This window comes from Haliotis rufescens, unplaced genomic scaffold (assembly GCF_023055435.1).
Source record: "Haliotis rufescens isolate VD_foot unplaced genomic scaffold, xgHalRufe1.0.p SCAF_30, whole genome shotgun sequence".
In the NCBI taxonomy this organism is placed as follows: Eukaryota; Metazoa; Mollusca; class Gastropoda; order Lepetellida; family Haliotidae; genus Haliotis; species Haliotis rufescens.
Genome location: NW_025964002.1, coordinates 37,501 through 59,255, shown reverse-complemented (window position 1 = coordinate 59,255; position 21,755 = coordinate 37,501).

Here is a 21,755-nt window from a genome sequence, read left to right as displayed (position 1 = left end):
TGTAGTGGTACTGCATGGGGGATGTAGTGTACTGCATGGGGGATGTAGTGGTACTGTATGGGGGATGTAGTGGTACTGTATGGGGGATGTAGTGGTACTGTATGAGGGGATGTAGTGGTACTGCATGGGGGATGTAGTGTACTGCATGGGGGATGTAGTGTACTGCATGGGGGATGTAGTGGTACTGTATGGGGGATGTAGTGGTACTGTATGGGGGATGTAGTGTACTGTATGGGGGATGTAGTGTACTGCATGGGGGATGTAGTGGTACTGTATGGGGGATGAAATGGTACTGTATGGGGGATGTAGTGTACTGTATGGGGGATGTAGTGTACTGCATGGGGGGGATGTAGTGGTACTGTATGGGGAATGTGGTGGTACTGTATGGGGGGATGTAGTGTACTGCATGGGGGGGATGTAGTGTACTGCATGGGGGGGATGTAGTGTACTGCATGGGGGGGATGTAGTGGTACTGTATGGGGGGGATGTGGTGGTACTGCATGGGGAATGTGGTGGTACTGTATGGGGGGATGTAGTGTACTGCATGGGGGGGATGTAGTGTACTGAATGGGGGGGGATGTAGTGTACTGCATGGGGGGGGATGTAGTGGTACTGTATGGGGAATGTGGTGGTACTGTATGGGGGGATGTAGTGTACTGCATGGGGGGGGGGGGGGGGGGTGTGTAGTGTACTGCATGGGGGGATGTAGTGGTACTGTATGGGGAATGTGGTGGTACTGTATGGGGGGATGTAGTGTACTGCATGGGGGGGATGTAGTGTGCTGCATGGGGGGGATGTGGTGTACTGCATGGGGGGGATGTAGTGGTACTGCATGGGGAATGTGGTGGTACTGCATGGAGGGGATGTAGTGGTACTGAATGGGGGGATGTAGTGGTACTGTATGGGGGGATGTAGTTGTACTGTATGGGGGGATGTAGTGGTACTGTATGGGGGGATGTAGTGGTACTGCATGGAGGGGATGTAGTGGTACTGTATGGGATGATGTAGTGGTACTGCATGGCGGGGATGTAGTGGTACTGTATGGGGGGATGTAGTGGTACTGTATGGGGGGATGTAGTGGTACTGTATGGAGGGGATGTAGTGGTACTGTATGGGGGAATGTAGTGGTACTGTATGGAGGGGATGTAGTGGTACTGCATGAGGGGATGTAGTGTTACTGTAGAGGGGGATGTAGTGGTACTGTATGGGGGATGTAGTGGTACTGCATGGAGGGGATGTAGTGGTACTGTATGGGGGGATGTAGTGGTACTGCATGGAGGGGATGTAGTGGTACTGCATGGAGGGGATGTAGTGTACTGTATGAGGGGATGTAGTGGTACTGTATGGGGGGATGTAGTGGTACTGTATGGGGGGGATGTAGTGTACTGTATGGGGGATGTAGTGGTACTGTATGGGTGTGTGTGTGTAGTGGTACTGTATGGGGGATGTAGTGGTACTGTATGGGGGGATGTAGTGGTTCTGTATGGGGGGATGTAGTGGTACTGTATGGAGGGGATGTAGTGGTACTGCATGGAGGGGATGTAGTGTACTGTATGGGGGATGTAGTGGTACTGCATGGAGGGGATGTAGTGTACTGTATGGGATGATGTAGTGGTACTGCATGGAGGGGTTGTAGTGGTACTGTATGGGGGGATGTAGTGGTACTGTATGGGGGGATGTAGTGGTACTGTATGGAGGGGATGTAGTGGTACTGTATGGGGGAATGTAGTGGTACTGTATGGAGGGGATGTAGTGGTACTGCATGAGGGGATGTAGTGTTACTGTAGAGGGGGATGTAGTGGTACTGTATGGGGGATGTAGTGGTACTGCATGGAGGGGATGTAGTGGTACTGTATGGGGGGATGTAGTGGTACTGCATGGAGGGGATGTAGTGGTACTGCATGGAGGGGATGTAGTGGTACTGCATGGAGGGGATGTAGTGGTACTGTATGAGGGGATGTAGTGGTACTGTATGGGGGGATGTAGTGGTACTGTATGGGGGGGATGTAGTGTACTGTATGGGGGATGTAGTGGTACTGTATGGGTGTGTGTGTGTAGTGGTACTGTATGGGGGATGTAGTGGTACTGTATGGGGGGATGTAGTGGTTCTGTATGGGGGGATGTAGTGGTACTGTATGGAGGGGATGTAGTGGTACTGTATGGGATGATGTAGTGGTACTGTATGGAGGGGATGTAGTGGTACTGTATGGAGGGGATGTAGTGGTACTGCATGGAGGGGATGTAGTGGTACTGTATGAGGGGATGTAGTGGTACTGTATGGGGGGATGTAGTGGTACTGTATGGGGGGGATGTAGTGTACTGTATGGGGGATGTAGTGGTACTGTATGGGGGTGTGTGTGTAGTGGTACTGTATGGGGGATGTAGTGGTACTGTATGGGGGATGTAGTGGTTCTGTATGGGGGGATGTAGTGGTACTGTATGGAGGGGATGTAGTGGTACTGTATGGGATGATGTAGTGGTACTGCATGGAGGGGTTGTAGTGGTACTGTATGGAATGATGTAGTGGTACTGTATGGAATGATGTAGTGTACTGCATGGGGGATGTAGTGTACTGCATGGAGGGGATGTAGTGGTACTGTATGGGGGGATGTTGTGTACTACATGGAGGGGTTGTAGTGGTACTGTATGGGGGGATGTTGTGTTCTGCATGGGGGATGTAGTGGTACTGTATGGGGGGGTGTAGTGGTACTGTATGGGGGGATGTAGTGGTACTGTATGGAGGGGATGTAGTGGTACTGTATGGGATGATGTAGTGGTACTGTATGGGATGATGTAGTGGTACTGCATGGCGGGGATGTAGTGGTACTGTATGGAATGATGTAGTGGTACTGTATGGGATGATGTAGTGGTACTGCATGGAGGGGTTGTAGTGGTACTGTATGGAATGATGTAGTGGTACTGTATGGAGGGGATGTAGTGTACTACATGGAGGGGTTGTAGTGGTACTGTATGGGGGGATGTAGTGGTACTGTATGGGGGGGATGTAGTGTACTGTATGGGGGATGTAGTGGTACTGTATGGGTGTGTGTGTGTAGTGGTACTGTATGGGGGATGTAGTGGTACTGTATGGGGGGATGTAGTGGTTCTGTATGGGGGGATGTAGTGGTACTGTATGGAGGGGATGTAGTGGTACTGCATGGAGGGGATGTAGTGTACTGTATGGGGGATGTAGTGGTACTGCATGGAGGGGATGTAGTGTACTGTATGGGATGATGTAGTGGTACTGCATGGAGGGGTTGTAGTGGTACTGTATGGGGGGATGTAGTGGTACTGTATGGGGGGATGTAGTGGTACTGTATGGAGGGGATGTAGTGGTACTGTATGGGGGAATGTAGTGGTACTGTATGGAGGGGATGTAGTGGTACTGCATGAGGGGATGTAGTGTTACTGTAGAGGGGGATGTAGTGGTACTGTATGGGGGATGTAGTGGTACTGCATGGAGGGGATGTAGTGGTACTGTATGGGGGGATGTAGTGGTACTGCATGGAGGGGATGTAGTGGTACTGCATGGAGGGGATGTAGTGGTACTGCATGGAGGGGATGTAGTGGTACTGTATGAGGGGATGTAGTGGTACTGTATGGGGGGATGTAGTGGTACTGTATGGGGGGGATGTAGTGTACTGTATGGGGGATGTAGTGGTACTGTATGGGTGTGTGTGTGTAGTGGTACTGTATGGGGGATGTAGTGGTACTGTATGGGGGGATGTAGTGGTTCTGTATGGGGGGATGTAGTGGTACTGTATGGAGGGGATGTAGTGGTACTGTATGGGATGATGTAGTGGTACTGTATGGAGGGGATGTAGTGGTACTGTATGGAGGGGATGTAGTGGTACTGCATGGAGGGGATGTAGTGGTACTGTATGAGGGGATGTAGTGGTACTGTATGGGGGGATGTAGTGGTACTGTATGGGGGGGATGTAGTGTACTGTATGGGGGATGTAGTGGTACTGTATGGGGGTGTGTGTGTAGTGGTACTGTATGGGGGATGTAGTGGTACTGTATGGGGGATGTAGTGGTTCTGTATGGGGGGATGTAGTGGTACTGTATGGAGGGGATGTAGTGGTACTGTATGGGATGATGTAGTGGTACTGCATGGAGGGGTTGTAGTGGTACTGTATGGAATGATGTAGTGGTACTGTATGGAATGATGTAGTGTACTGCATGGGGGATGTAGTGTACTGCATGGAGGGGATGTAGTGGTACTGTATGGGGGGATGTTGTGTACTACATGGAGGGGTTGTAGTGGTACTGTATGGGGGGATGTTGTGTTCTGCATGGGGGATGTAGTGGTACTGTATGGGGGGGTGTAGTGGTACTGTATGGGGGGATGTAGTGGTACTGTATGGAGGGGATGTAGTGGTACTGTATGGGATGATGTAGTGGTACTGTATGGGATGATGTAGTGGTACTGCATGGCGGGGATGTAGTGGTACTGTATGGAATGATGTAGTGGTACTGTATGGGATGATGTAGTGGTACTGCATGGAGGGGTTGTAGTGGTACTGTATGGAATGATGTAGTGGTACTGTATGGAGGGGATGTAGTGTACTACATGGAGGGGTTGTAGTGGTACTGTATGGGGGGATGTAGTGGTACTGCATGGAGGGGATGTAGTGGTACTGTATGGGGGGATGTTGTGTACTGCTACAGGTGTGTGTGTGTGTGGGGGGGGGGGGGGGGGGGGGTATTTAGTGTTCTGTATGGGGATATATTGTATTGTACCCTTTTTCTACTTTTTGACTTTCAACTTTTTTTTTGTATTTTCAGTCCCTTGATGGGTCATCCCAGGGGTGTGCGGCATTGACTCTGACATTGCCTCAGCCAGCCATGGTGAATCTGAAGTACTACGAGGAAGGAGACACCCAGGATTAACCATTTGTTGCTGTATGGTAGTATGGATTGTGTTGGGTATCCTGTGTTTGTGACTCTGTATGATATATATGTATATGTATATCTGCAATAGTGGGAAGTCATGATGTCATGTATCATTAGACACATGTTGTATGTATTCTTATGTTGGAAAAACTGACTCAATAAAAAGTTGTCATGTTCAAGAAAATTTCTCCACTTTAAAGCTGTCTGAAGTATTGACGTAAATTTGTAGTATGAAAGTTAAACCTATAAGTTCTTGGGACATTAACATTGTAAAGTGTGTATGCTACACCTCAATAAACCAGACACAGCAAGTTGGTTGTCTTCCCTCCAGTATTGGAATCAGTATTTCCAGTGGTTGTGAATTGCAGATATCTTATTAATGTTCAAATGTTATAGGTCTGAGAAACCTACTCTACCCTGTAGTGTCAGCTGGGAGCCTGCAGTGTCCTGGACCACAACTCAACACGTCAAACTTACCTCCATCCTTCAGGTGTGCAGTAACCTTAAATATAGCAAATCCTTGTGTAGGGACTGTATGGGAGTATTTAGTGTACTGTATTGGGGTATGTAGTCTAATGTATGGGTGGATGTAGTGGACTGTATGGAAGGATGTAGTGTACTGTATTGGAGATTGTAGTGTAATGTATTGGTGAATGTAGTCTAATGTATTGGGGTATGTAGTCTAATGTTGTGGTGGATGTAGTGTAATGTATTGGGGTATGTAGTCTAATGTATTGGGGTATGTAGTCTAATGTTTTGGTGAATGTAGTCTAATGTATTGGGGTATGTAGTCTAATGTATTTGTGGATGTATCGTAATGTATGGGTGTATGTAGTGGACTGTGTTGGTGCATGTAGTGTAATTTATTGGTGGTTGTAGTGTTCTGTATTTGTGGATGTATTGTACTGTATTGGTGGATGTATTGTACTGTATTGGTGGATGTAGTGTACTGTATTTGTGGATGTATTGTACTATTTTGGTGCCTGTAGTGGACTGTATTGGTGGATGCAGTGTACTGTATTGGTGTACTGTACTGATATGAATCTATCATGGTAAGTTTGAACCAGTGCTACCTCTGTAGGTCATGTATTGTGTCATACTCTTTGACAACTTCATTACTTTTAATTTTTTTTATCGTTTCAGTCCTTTGTTGGTTGCTCTTATGCCCTCCTTGGTGTGGTACATTGACTCTGACATTGCATCAGCCAGCCACGCTCACACTGAAGTTCAACGCAGAATTAGACGCCCAGGAATAACAATTCATTACTGTATCGTTGTATGGATTGTGTTGAGTATCGTATGCTTGTGAATATGTATACATAATACACATATTGTTTACATTCTTATTTTGGAAAAGTGTATTCACTTTTGTAGAAGAAAAGTAATCAACCTATTATTGTTTTGTAACTTCAACATTGATTTCCCTCTACAGTTTGATACACCATTATAGACACAGCAAGCATGTTCTGATCTCGGAACTATTGGAATCAGTATTCCTGTTGATTTGAATTGCAGATATCTTATTAATGAACAAATGTTGTAGGTCTGAGAAATGTCCTCCACCATGAGGTATCAGCTTCTATCCTGTTCCACAACTGAACAAGAAACCTCCACAGCCCGATGGAAGTACACAAGCCCAAGATCCTGTTGCAACCAACTATCACCAAGACCTAACAGTCACAGAAAGTACAAGTCTGTAGGATGCAGAGCCACACTGGTAGGCCCACTTACATTATACAATGCACGAAGCTAACAACTAAAACTGCATGCATTGTTCATTACCTGGTAACTTGACCATTTTACCTTGTCCTTTGAAAAAGGTCCAGGTCACATCATGTGTCAAGGCATGTTATTGTCGTCCGTCATCTTGAAAAATTCACCTGGACCCAAGGTCCAAGTGAGAATTCAAAGCCTATTGTACATAAATACAATATTCACTTTTACTTTGTCACCTGGATCAAAGGTCCAATTGATCTTATGTAACAAAATGCAAATGCTGTTCATCATTCTCGCTTTGTCATTATTAACAAAATTCTTGTGTGTTTCAATAGTGTTTAAGGCACCATTTAACCCTAACTAATCAACTCACACCATGCTTTCCGATTCCTTTTGTCTTATTCAGGGGTTAAAAAATATGTAGGTCATAGGTCAATTACTCAGGAAATAGGAGCTGTTTCTTGCTAAATGATTTGGTCACAAACACAGTGACTTAAATGTATTTAGGTCCTCTCTTACATGTGTGGCCACCAGGTTCCATGAAGTTCTATCTCCGACTGTCTGTCATGTCACAATATATATGGAACCCATTCCCTTAATGGTCTTACTGAATTCTGGTGTTACGTACAGAGAAGCTAGTTTGGTTTCCCTGTACAAGTTTCCTCTAGTCAATGACTTGCAGACCACTGAAATATTTTCTAACCCCTCATATTACTGTTTCATCAATGTCCATGTTCTTTATATCTTTTAACTTATCCTGCATAACTCGTTAATGCGTTCACTGCTTCAAAAAAATAAACATGTCATTCCATTCTGAAGCAGGATCCCCCAGTCACCAGCTGCCACGTCATACCAGAAGTGGTAGACGTATGATGTCTCCATATCACTGTTGGTCACGATACAGTACACACATGTTTCTAAATTGATGCTTGCTGTCCTTGTGAATTTCAACGTTTCTATATGTAGACCCTTATTCTTTCCCCCTGTGATATGTATTATTATGTGAATTTGACAGGTTGTCATAAAAATATTCATATGTTGTAGTTCCATTCTGCCATTTTGAAATGCTAACATGTCGCTCCTTCGTTATTATCGTGGTGTATTAGCATTGCCTGTTAAAACCCTAAGCTCTGTAGCCTTGGTTGCGCCTATGGGCCTAGTGGCTACAAGTACCTTCAAGACCAGTCATTATCTGCACCTCCAGGGTTCCCGGCAACACCCCAAACGTCCTTTATGGAACCGACGTGTATGCATTTGAGTATGCAAGCCATGTATCAACAGGTGCATATGCCTCTCTTTGTTAAGACGTCTGCGCCTGCTTCTTGGCATAATACCTTAGTGTCAACAGTGGCTTATGCACTGCTAACGCTTCAGACGAATACATTCACCCAAGCTTGTACTATTCCCAAAGCACTGACAACGTCTTTATAGACTCTTACTGTGCCATCAACGGATAGGGCTATGCCATCATCTCAGGCCACGTCACAGGACTCATTGTCTCCCGGCAGCACTTTTAGATTACTTTTCGGGGCATCAAAATACAAACGGCGATCCAGGAGCCGTTCTCCTATCCACTGATTGGAGCATTATCAATCAATCTCCTCCGAGGTGTCAATAGCTGAGTTGCATGACAACTCCTCGGCGTGCAATACTCACTTTGGCCTCACTCAGATGCCAGACACTCATCGGTAGCACCGTCCCCTGGTACAGATGACAAGATGGATATGATCTGGTCGCACCTTCCCACCTGACCCCATTTGAAGGATATGGTCGGAGCGCTGGACAAGGATTTCTCGCGAATTATCCTCACACCAGCTGTTAAGGCGCCTGACCATGCCCATGACTTGGACGAATATCTTCATGTATTGACAGTCTCATCCAAGTCTATTCCTCTTAAGACCCTGACAATCGTTTTGCCCCCACAGAAAAGGAAATCAGGTTGTCCCTAAAACCCCTGTAGGCATTAGCTTCGTCACCTTGTGCTTTCTTTCCGACACCAATGCCAATAGGATAAATCATTTCAACACAGTGGTAGAATTTCAACAGAGGCAAATTGACCACATGCATAATCCCCTGAAGGTGGATTTAGCTGACATCACCACAACCCGCCGTCTGGGGTATCTGGCTATATCCATTGGCATTTGGAATTTAAGTACCGGCAGCTTCGGCATCCATGGTTGACTTCAACCTTATTCAATGGCCAAATTACTGACACACATACCAAATTCTATAGTTTTTGCTCGAGATGAGACGGCACTGAAGGCTCTGGAAAATGTATCCCAGAACCTCGGCCAATGTGTGTGGAAGTCAGGTAATTATCGACCCAGGCGGTCATCCCTCAAGCAAGAGACCACCAATCAGTCCTCTTCTCATGGCAAAGGACAGGGCAAGGGCAGAGGCCAGGGCTCCTATCCATCCTGTATGGGTAGTTCCCAGGGTAGGAGCTGGGCACAGAAGGGGAATCACTGACATTGTGGACAATCACAACTGGGAGCTCCCACCTCCAGTCGTCCCAGTAGTCCATACACCAGTAAGTGGGAGACTATGCCTGTTCTTTAATAATTGGGCCGGTATAGCAGACCCACTCACTCTCAACATTCTAAGGTACGGGTGTCACCTCAGCTTGAGAGCAGACCCTCCACTGACACGGCACCAGAGCCATGTCTCTTTTATCAAAGAGTGTGGATATATTTGATATCAAAAGACACGAGGGGCAGATTTTATTTATCATCCATCATCATTCTTCCAACTTTTTCAGTTTGTAGACCGTAATTAGCAGTGTCTAAGTGTAAAAAGTACCGGTACTGCTTCTGTAGCAGAGCCATTAGTGATGTTATTTTACTGTGACGTCATGGTAACCAATGACGTCACAATGCTCTGCAAAGCATTGTGATGCAATTTCATTGCAGCGATATCTACAAAGTATATATCGCTTTATCTCACCCAAACGATATCTCCTGTGGTAGCCAGTTTGGGATGATAAACAACCTTTCACTATTCAATGAACGTTACTTAAAGCCCCCTCTGTACTTTCGTCTCCTTACCTTGAGACTACTGAGGACCAGAATCAATGCATACGATTCCCTAATCAGCCTATATCTGCAGGACACTTAACTGCATGTGCCTATCCAGCCCAACCACCGGCGGTTTCTCAGGTTCCAATTCTATGTTATCTACTACCAGTGGGCGGTCCTACCCTTTGGCTTTTCAGTGGCCCCGTGGCTTTTTACTCGGCTTTTTACTCCGAACTAATTCCATCCTACCGACTAATAGGTTTATTTCAGACCTACTTAGACCTCCTATCAGTGGCAAGGCACTGAGGATAAAAATCCTACATCATCTGTACCCCGCCCTAGCCTAGTGGTTAAAGCGTTCGCTCGTCACGCCGAAGACCCGGGTTCAATTCCCGACATGGGTACAATGTGTGAAGCCTATTTCTGGTGTCCCCTGCTGTGATATTGCTGGAATATTGCTAAAAACAATGTAAAACCATTCTCACTCACTCACTCACCAATGGCAAATGCTTTTGGAACTGCTCACGTCAGCTCAGCTCAAGACTTGACTATCAGAGGTCGATTGCAATTACAAACAGTCCAACTGCAGACCCACTCGTATCCATCGCTCTACCGGCCCACCTCAGTACTCACCTCATATGGTGGACAGTAGAGTCGAACGTCTTAGGTATCTCCTTAACAGAGCTATCCCCCATGTCACACCTATTCGTGTATGCTTTTCTGCAGGGTTGGCGTGCGCACCTACAGGACCAGATAGCGTCAGGGCTGTGGTCCTGCGCACAGTGCACTTGGCACATCCACAACCTAGAGTCAGAGGTGTTCATTCTAGCAATAACACATTGGCAGGAGCGCCTTTGAAACTCCCAACTCACCATATCCACTGACAACATCACAGTGGTCTGGTGTCTACGTAATCAGGGGACCACTCACTCACTCACTTACTCTCTCTCCTCAAACACATGTTCAGGTTTTTCAACTTGGTGCATCAACTGGGTGTACCCTTCCTTGTCCAACACATGCCTGCATGTCGGAATGTGCTGGGAGATGCCCTATTCAGGCCAGACAGAGTGGCACCCAAAGAGTGGAAGCTCCATCCAGAGGAGTTCCATGTCATATGTCAGAGTCTAGGTCAACCCAGCATCGACACATTATCCACAAGTCGAAATTATGGGAGGGTTAAGACCGTACATGTTTCCATCCCAGTGCTTCTTCACAAGGTGATACAAAATATAAGGGCAACCCGGAGCCTCGCTCTGATTTTGGTCGTGCCTTGGTGGCCGGCTAGAGGGTGGTTCATGGACCGTGCAGAAAGTGAACCCTCTAACTCTACCGGGGTGGCGCAACCTACTGGTGCATTCACAAAGCAGGCAAACACACTGCACAACAGGCAGGTTTCATCTACATGCCTGGTTCATTTACAAAGAATATCAGCAGGCCAAATTTTGTCCCCCAGCATTGGCTTTGAATTTGGTACTTCAGTGTTTGCGTGGAACTCGGTTCGAGGTTCTCCATGCAACATAATTCTTTATCCTCACCAAGAAAATAAGTTTTCTCTTGGCCTTTGCCACGGGGGCAAGAGTGAGCGAGATTCATGCACTCGTGTATGCTTCAAGCGAGCTGTGCACAGACCGGTCCACCTCGAGTTATGCAGTTATTTTATAGGTAAAAACGAGTTGCCAGAACAACCTGATCGATCTTTCACTATCCCCCCACTGTCATCAATCGTTGGTGTGAAAGACGAGCATGAACTCTTATTATGCCCGGTGTGTGCACTATAGGTGTTCATCCACCGCTCAAACATGAGGCGTGGTATGGGGAAACGATTGTTTAATCCGGTTTCTGACACTTCAACAGCCGAAATCAGTCGCAATACCATCTCCTCATAGTTGCTAGCTATGATCCTTCCGGCTTACGAGTTTGCTAAAGTCGAGCCTCCGACAGCTAATAACCCCCCTGATATAAGGGCGGTCGTTTCAACTACGGCTCTGCACAGTAATTGTTCTATTAGAGCCATCATGGAAGGATGTTTTTGGAGGCCCTTCTCGGTTTTCGCTAGCCACTACCTGAAGGACGTGGCTTTAGAAGTCGAGGGTATTCACACTTTTGGACCGCTGGTCATAGCACAGCAGGTTACCAAAATCTTTAAAATCAGTTCTTGCTACGCTAAACAAATATCTGTAGACATCCCATTACAGGTCATGTCAGACCGACCTTGCACAAACTTTGACCGACCAATGGATTGACCAATCAGAAGGTAGCTTTCTCGTGCTTTACGGCACCAATTTCAAATTGGCGACTACGCTTTGAAACATATTTTGACAAATTCTAGATTACAAATTTAAAACCTGAACAAAAGAACGTTTTGGAATGGCTAATGGATGATCCATATCGTATTGATTCAGTCGTTAAGCCCGTAAGTATCGTTCGGAATACCCCATGTTATGCAATTCGAGGTAGAAATCTCATTCCGACTGTCACTTTCATGATCTGGTAAGCAGCGCTCTGATTTGTCGTATGAAAGGTCGTTCTGACACGACCCCTTATGGGATATCTTCAGATCTTTGTTTAGCGGTAGCGAGAACTAAGGTATTATTTTAATGATAATGAGCAGGTTACCAATTCGCTACGCCATAAAAACAATTGGATCATGTCCAGAGCAAGTATTGTCCCACTAACTTAATCTTAAACTTGCTTTTTTTGATAACTGTACTACGTACATGCTATAATGGCTTGGTAACTCAGTTTCTAGACCCAAGGGCATGCTATTGTCCCTTACTGTTTGTTTACCCGGATGTACTCATAACATTTCCATGGAGAGGATTGGCTTATCAGTTCCCAATCTGCACAGAAGAATTGTGCTTGCTGTATGGCTGACACGACCTGTACTCGAGAGTTTGTATGGATTACATATCTGAAGGTAACCCCGCCTCCATACCATCAGTTACAGATGTGTTAAGGAGTAATGCTGGATAAGTTAATAAATCTAGTAAAAATATAGATATATTTTATATTTGTACACCTATCCTGCATTACGTGGTCTAAGGGCCCACCCGTCACAGACCTGCCTCCACACTATAATATCTTCAGACAATCTATTGGTACCAACAGTGATATGGAGACATCATACGTCTACCACTTCCGGTATGACATGGCAGCTGGTGACTGGGGGGGTCCTGCTTTAGAAAGGAACGACATCTTTATTTCTTCCAGTAGCATCAATCACAGGTTTGACTACAGCATTAACGAATACTGCATCATAAGTATACAAATATAAAACAATAGATCCATACAACTTGCAAAATGTGAACAAACCCGGGCTATTCTGGTGCCCAACAAGCTATGTTTGTCGTAAGAGGCAACTAAATGTATCACATGGTCACACTTGGTGACTTGGTAGAACCTGTGTCACAGTACCTGATAGCTTGGATAGTTTTTCACAATATTCACTCGTCGCCATCATAGCTGGAATATTGCCAAGTGAGGTCTTAAACCACAAACACACATCTTAACTCTCTATTGGCCTATATATGAATATTTACCTGCATCCAACAGCAGCACTCCTGTTGAAGTGTGACCAGACCATCTAATGCAACTGCATTTATATCCAAGTACAAGGTAAGAACCTTTTTATTACCTTAGTGAACAGCTGCATTTTTACCACAGTAAATACTGGTGAGCTTCTGTACCTCTGGTAGTCGGGTTACATGCATGTAGGAAGGATGTTTCCCATGCTCATGCTATATGCAAGTTATTGTACTGAAGTGTACATGTTTTATGACATGCGAAGGAATAAATTAACTTTTTGAAACTTTATCACTTGTTTTGTCATTGTTTTCCTGTCTATGTCCTTGACATAAGAAAGTGATAGTTGGGCCAGACAGCCAAATGCTTTTGCTGTTGCTTCATGATACAAGTTGGCCAATTACACCAAAGTAACACAAAAATGCATTACTAGAAGTATGTTTAATGACAAAGCCAAACCTCATCCAATTCCACCTTCCAAGTTGTAGCCCACCGAATATTATAACTCAGTACCCTAACATTTCCCCAGCAAATGGTATTGTACGCACTTTCTGTGTGCTTTATTTCTCAAAAGTGCCTATTGGCACAAATTCAGCAATTATTCACTTTATCTACAGCAAAGACACCATGAAATGTTTCCTTGAGTATTGTTGCTGTTCGGCGATCTTGGCATATAAAAACATGTTCATGTTGTTGTATTCTGTACCACAAATACTTAACCCTTAATGAAGTTCTGCAGTATTTCTGCACCCAAATGTACTCCCAAAGTTAATACATGTTATTGCCACGTACTCCTGCATTTGATGAATCCACTAGTATTTTAGTGTAGATATCTTGTATGAGGTGATGGTTGTACTTTCAATGCGCATATCCACTGGTCATGTGTTCGCATCATAGACTTTTCCATTGTGTCTTAGTTTGTACCTGTCACTGTATATACCATGTTTTACTTGGCTCAAGATATTGCATCAGGAACTCAATGGAACAAGTATTGATGACGTGTTTTAGTTTGAAAGAATTGGCGCCATATCTCCCTTCTTAACACATCTTATTAGTTAGCTGCAGCAACCATTTCAAACAGAATAAAACATTTTGCTTTGAATTATTCATGAGATTCACAGAAATTTGTTGCTGGTAGATATGTAGGTGAGGATACAAGAATGATTTATGTTATGTAATATACTGAATGTTTCCAAATACCAGACATATTGTCATTATATGACATGGAAAAACAGTTTATTCAGCAGAATTATAATTTCTGCATAATGTATTAACTTTTTTCAATTATGCACCAAGTATTCAACAGTAGGTATGAGTATGCTTCGAAAATAATGAATCAAGTGTTTTGGTAAATGGATGTGCTAGTCACTTGTTTAAGCTTACAAGGGGTTGTCACCAGGAGGATCCCATATCACCTTATATCTTTATTATTTGTGTAGAAAACTCTGCAGTTGTGATAAGGAATAATAACAATATAAAAGGTATACCAATGGGTAATATAAAATCTCGGCTTGCAAAATTTGCATGTGATACTACATTAAGTTTTAGAAGCATCTGAAAAAGCCTCCAGACCACACTGAGTACGTTAAATTGTTTGGTCCGAATATCAGTATTGAAAGTAAGTACTAAAGAAACTAGTTCATATCCATGGGGTCGGGAAAAAAATATCAATATATAAGTTATGTCAAGACTAGTATGTTGACTTATTACAAAGTCAGTGTCAGTAATTAGGCATAGGTGTTCATGTGGATTTGGAAAACATGGCTTATTTAAACTTTACTAACAAGTTTTATACAATACAAAAGGAATTGAAAATGTGAGAAAAGTGAACCCTGATACCTCTGCATAGAACAAGTCTATTTGCTTTCCACAATGGCATCAAAAGGGAATAGCATATATATGATTTTCATGAATTGAATTAGTACAGAAATCGAGTTGAAGACACTTGTTGACCTATCATTGAGTAAAACTATCAATAGTCTGTTATTTACAGAATAACCATATAAAACATTGTGTTAGAGGTTGCCAAAGGCCTACGCTGCCATATAAAGTATCAAAAATCAACAAGGAAAAAACAAAGAAGGTATTTTATGAAGCCCTTTTCAACCCTAGATTGATGTAACATCAGTGTTACAGTAACTGGGAACATATTATTTTCAGTACTAACTGCTATTTAAAAAAAATTTGATATGTTGAATTGCCAGTTTGGCTTGAAAAATACAGAAGGCAGAGTTAATTTTAGTTCTCAACACATTTATTTAAAGAGAAGAAGAACAATTCACTCAATGCAGTTATTATGGTAACAAAATCTATGCTTTACACATTTCATTGAAAAAAAGTAGAACAATTTTTGTTTCCAATTCATAAAGAAATACCTAGGTATTATGTTTGTTTGCTTGCTGTTTAACGCCGCAAGCAGCAAAATTCCACATTCAAAATTCCAGTCATTGACATCATGAGCATCAATCCACACAATTGGTATCAAAGACATACATCAACCAAGTCAGCGAGCCTGATCTCGATAGTCGCCTCTTACAGCATGCATGAGTTGCTGAAGACCAATTCTACCCCGGATCTTCACGGGTCCTTAGATATTATGAAATTGCAAAATTTATTGCATATTCAACTTGTAATGGTGCAAGTTTACATGCCTTCTGGTCTTCCTTAAACTTATTTTCAAAACCTATATAAACTAGGATGTATAATCTGTCCACACTACGAACATGCACATTATGCATTTTTGTTATTCTTTTCTAATTTGTCCTTTGTCCTTAAAGGAATAAACTACATAATGCTAAAACAATTATGCTAAATGCAATAACAAATCCACGCACAGTCATGTATGACATTGAAATGTAAAATATGATAGCAAATGAATAAACAAATAATAAACTCAATAGATGCCAATAATTTACGTGCATTCCTGGTGTATGCTAAGAACTATGCCTTTTTGAATCATTGAAACTAATGAAAATTAGACATCAAATGTTTAATGCTACAATGCTTTTTGCAGATCAGTGACACCATCATTTGAGGAGAAATTTAAAGGACAATCACATCATCCTGTTAAAACTACTGTGAAAAGGAGCATGACACTATTAAGGTGTGAGAAATACAACTTGTTTCAAATCATTGCTGTCATATCAATCAATATCTGGTGTAAGAGGCCCAAATATATGACGTATGAGATACAGGTCAAGTTAATTACCCTCCCATAAAGGTCTTGTCTTAATACCTATTTTCAAGGGCAATTCCAAAATGAATTCCATGTCTGTTTTTCTTATGCACTCATTCATATTTTCTCACCCCAAGAGGCCTTGAGGCTGTGGCTCTGGATGGGGCAGCCTATTCCAAGACGATTGACAGTATTTATTGTGATTAACTTTATTGAGTGGGACAGATTTGCTTTCATATTGCTGTTGCGTACGAGGAATGATTGTTAATAGTCAGTCATCAGTCCAGACCTACAAACAATATCATACAAAGCAAGACATACAGCAGTAAATCATCATTGATTGATTGATTGATTGATTGAATAAGGTTTTACGCCAATTTTAGCAATATTCCAGCAATAGCACGGGGGAGGGGAGGGGAGGGGACACCGAAAATGGGCTTCACACATTGTATCCATGTGGGGAATCGAACCGTGTCTTCTGCATGACGAATGAACGCTTTAACCACTAGGCTACTGCACAGCCCTTAGTAAATCATGAAGTAAATTAAATATGTACCACATAAACATGTGACATGGCGCTTATGTCATCTGGTATAACCTGTTGGCTATGAAATACCAAAGTTATAGCACAGCTGACAGTTTGTAATAGTAACACAATGTTGTTCACTGTTAGACATAGAACAATAATGTCATACAATATGGCCACTTCACCATTGTAATGTTGTACATCACTGAAATTTGTTGAACATATTTAAAGTGTAACAGATCCTGTTGTCTTTAACACCAGCTACCATTAGCATGGGCATGACATCAATGTGTGTATGTCCCAATAAATATGCACTGTTAATAATGAAAACAATTGGCATGGTTCAGTGGTCTTGTCAAGTCAGTAACATATGTTGTGATCAACTTTACACATCACAGTAACATCCACAAGGCAGCACATGCTGCTGGAGACGGTTGTGCCCCAGAGCACTGAACTTATCCCCATCTACACCAAGGGTAACACCCCAACTCCTCAGCCAGAAATCATTGACATAAATAGGGTCATTTACAAATTCATAATTGGAAGTAGTAAAAGGTATAGGTACATATGCAAATCAAAACATGTTTCAGAATTATACCCACTAACACATATATTTGCTGTGGTAATTCCATACTAAATGTGTGCTTTGCCTTATAATTGACTGAAACATAGTGGTAGTTTTAGAACTTCTTGGTTACAATGCAAATGTTAGTTTAAAATAAAATAACATTGGCCATTACTTTATGGTTGCAGTACTAAGATGCAATGTGCATGTTACAGATCACTATCAACAGTTGAGAACAATAATGGGACAGAATATCATGTGCTTGTATGTGTCTGAATATATGCCAGCACAGAGGCTATAATATCTCCCACATGCATAGGGGTGACTGTTTATGACACGTTCACAGGGGTGAACATTAATCAAACATGCACAGAGTATTTTTTCTTTACACGTGGCTGCAGTATGTACGTTTTTCCACTGTCATTTACCTGGACTGCCATGGTACTACTGTCAAGAAAACTGTACAACTTACCTGCGTGTTATTACTGGGCCAATAATCGTCTTTACTGGAATACCGCTTTCGAGGAACTTGTCACATTGTCGTCTGCACTGCGAAGGAGCAGTCATTGCTTAACATCAAAATATGTTGTAATCCATATTGCAATTCATATTCTTGACAGTAATAAAGGCAAGGAAGGTAATGTTGGTGACGAAACATGTTTTGAGAGTGGTGATTACAAAGTCGTGTTGTAAAATGGCACATTAATTGGAAGCAGTTAAACTCTTACAATGACCGGTCCCTCGTTATGAATAATGTCCTAAAAACTTATTATATTTTTTGTGCATGTATCCTTGGGCCGTCGTTGATAAAAAATAGTGCAATTTTTTTTTGTCAATGTTATTTGATTATATTGGGGTTTGTTATTGTTTACTGTCATTGCCATGGTCTTTGTGCGCTCTTTGTTTTCTTGTGGGAGTGGGTTGTGTTCTGTTGTGGTTGGTTGTGTTTGGTACTCTTTTGTGTCATTTTAGGGCACGTCTCCAAAGGTTTTACTCAATATTTTATTAAAAATTACATTGTATTCATCTGATTATTAAGTTATCATCACCAACCTTCATCGCCCTCCCTCCCAGTTACTTCTGCTTATGTATAATAATTACATTAAAGGACACTAAGTCACAAGGAAGATGTATAAGAGTAAACCTTATTTTGTGTGTATAATGTTAAACGAGAAAACGTTCAGCAACAAGGAACAAATCTCTTCATCTTTACTGAAAATAAAATTTATTTTAAATTATCCTTCCCCACTGCTTGTGGCTTTAACATGGTATAAACGACAGTGTCATATTGCTAAGTATATTTCAACGCGTCAAATGTAGGCAAATAGTGATCGTGCACTATTGTTTTACTCTTAAAAAATATAAGGTGTCATAGTTTCGTGAAACTTGTTTTTGGAAATCAATTTGAACACAGTATGAAAGTAATGGTTATCGCATCATTGTATCTACTTGTGTAGTAGTACGTAATTATGTACATATTATCAAGTATATTTTAAGGTCACCTCTTATTTTAATACCTAAGTTTTAGTCTACCCTTCAATCTAACCTGCTTCACTAATACAATAGCACAGTCACTGTTGCGCTTGCCTTCTCTATTGTTTCTCTGGTCTCTATTGTCTAGCCCAAGCCCCTTACTTTCAGTGACAGGGTGCATCATGGGACTGGTCAGTTTAAATTCACACTTGTAGTTGACTATGTATGAAGACAAGTTGTCGGTTCATCGCTGAAATAATTGAGTCAATTGTCACAGGTTAGTTTGTTTGAATTGTATATTTATGTGTTCTTATTTAGCGCTTTGAAGGGTTTGTTAAGGTGCATATGTATGGTTTCTTAACTTCTATTAATAATACTTATGTAAGGTGTGATAAATATATATCATATCAGTCATCGTATTCAGGTAAATGTAGTTAGGCTAAATTTGCTTAAATACTTTAAGTATGTAAGTATGTTTGTAATAGATAACCTTAACTAGCATTGCCATGTTGATATTACTTTAGTTATTGTGTAACTAAGCATAATGAGTACATTTATTGATAGACTGGAGCTATTTACCTGTAAATGAAAGTTCTGCACCTAACTGCACATGTATGAATGTATGACTGTATCATGAGGTGAGTGATTAGTATATATATTTTAGGGTTATTGTATATACCTAAGTATGTAAACATATTGATGTAATATGCTATACTGTAATTATTATATATATATTTATGTTCAGGTGTGTCCCTGTACAGCAAATGTCTGATGTTGTGACATCATAGGGCACAGTGCCATACACCTGGTGAGGACATTTATTTTTTGTATGTAGTTATAGTGATGTGTGCTGAAATTGTGTGTTATGCATTAATGCATTTATCATTATTCTCCAATTATTGATAAACTATGTTTGTCAATTTATTATCTGATAAACCTTTGTAATATTTAGAGTACAGTAAGATAAAACTAGTCATGCTAATTACGGTGCATTTTGGTTTATGGTAAATCTATTTTTCACGTAATTTCCAAGTAAACTTTACCTGGCTGCAGTCCCACAATGTATCAATGATTGTGCCTGTGTGTTTGGCGCAAATGTTCTTTGTGACCTGAAATTGTTATTTGGTAACATGGGGTGTATTATTCTGTATGGGAACCATTTTAAAGTGGTATCTTGTGTAGTTCTGAAGGGAATTACATTGTTGTGTGTCCAACCGCTATATGTGGTGTCCTCTGAAGCATCAATTACCATTTTGGCAAGTGTCATCATTGACAATTTAAGGGCTTTTGATATTTCATACATTTTAGGCACATTAAAAACCCTGCCGCCTGAGTTGCATGTGTGTGTGTTCCCGAGTGTATTGGTAACGTAGAATGAGGTTCTGTACGACGGGAAGGGGCGTTCGCGTTGTTGTTTTTGAAATGTGGTAAAACGTGTCGTTTTTGTCCGTTTTTGTCGTCCCGTTTGGGCGCGTGTGCCGAACCGGCACGTGTCTGCGTTCCCGAGCGGAGTCGTAACGTAGAAGGAGGGTCGTGAGCAGGGGAACGGGCGTTCGCGTTGTTATTTGCGAAAGTTTGGACTTTGCGTTTTTTCTTCTGGTCTTTTTGGGTGGCGCCTGCTGGGTGGTGGTTTGGCGTGTGGAAAGAGGCAGAGATGCCCCCAGGAGCGTGCGTTTGTAGGTTTGAGGTTGAAAAAAGGCGTTTTCCGAGCCCATTTTGGCTGGTTTTGGTCGATTTTGAGCCCAACTGGTCTTGGCTAGGGTTAGAGCTGAAAATCGAGCTAACGGGTATGGTTAGGGCTAGGGTTAGGGTTAGGGGGTTAGTTAGGGTTAGGTCCGTTTTTCTTTTTTTTCCACGTTGGGGTGGATTTTTGGAGGTCTCCCGGCGGGGTCCCGACGTTCCGGAGCTTTGGGGGCGATGTTGATGTCCGAGGTTCCCCGTGGTCGTGCGCGCGCGTGCGTTTTGTGTCGTTTTTTGAGCGTTTTGTCGGCGCCGCAACTAGGGTTGGATGTGTTTTGGGACGTTGCCGTTGCATGGGCGGCGTTTTGCACTCGCATGGGCAAGGACGGGTTGGTGCCGACCCTTTTGGGTGGTTTGGTTGATGGCGTACCCACGGTACCGTGCTCCCGGGCGCGTTTTTAGCGCTTTTTGAGCGTTTTTTTCCGCGTTTTGTTGGCGCCGCATCTAGGGTTAGACGTCATAGTCGAGGTTGGCGTCGGGTGGGCGGCGTTTTGGACTCGCATCGGCAAGGGCCGGGTGGTGCCGACCCTTTTGGGTGGTTTTGTTGATGGCGTACCCACGGTACCGTGCTCCCGGGCGCGTTTTTAGCGCTTTTTGAGTGTTTTTTGAGCGTTTTGTTGGCGCCGCAACCAGGGTTGGATGTATTTTTCGATGGTTGGCGTCGGATGGGCGGCGTTTTGGACTCGCATCGGCAAGGACCGGGTGGTGCCCACCCTTGGGGGTGGTTTTCGTGTATGCGCACTGCCGGCGGCCTGCGCGCGCATGCGGTTTTAGCGCTTTTTGTCATGGATTGTTTTTGGTGCGTTTTTTTTCCGTTTCGGTTTGTTGTTGTTGTCTGGTACGCCACCGAGCGCATTTGAAGAGCGGTGCCTCGCTTTGGAGGAATCGGGTACAGGCAAACCCTTTCGGGATTCGAACGCGGCCGATGTCGAAAACGGGTTCCCAAAACCCCGGGACGCTGCGGAAGACGCCGATGACGTTTGAAGAGCGGCGCGTCACTTTTGAGGCATCGGGTACAGGCAAACCCTTTCGGGATTCGAACACGGCAGATGTCGAAAACCCCGGGGCGCCGCTACGAATGGCATTTGAAAAGGGTCGTTTTGGTAGCGTTTGATGTTGGGTGCGTCG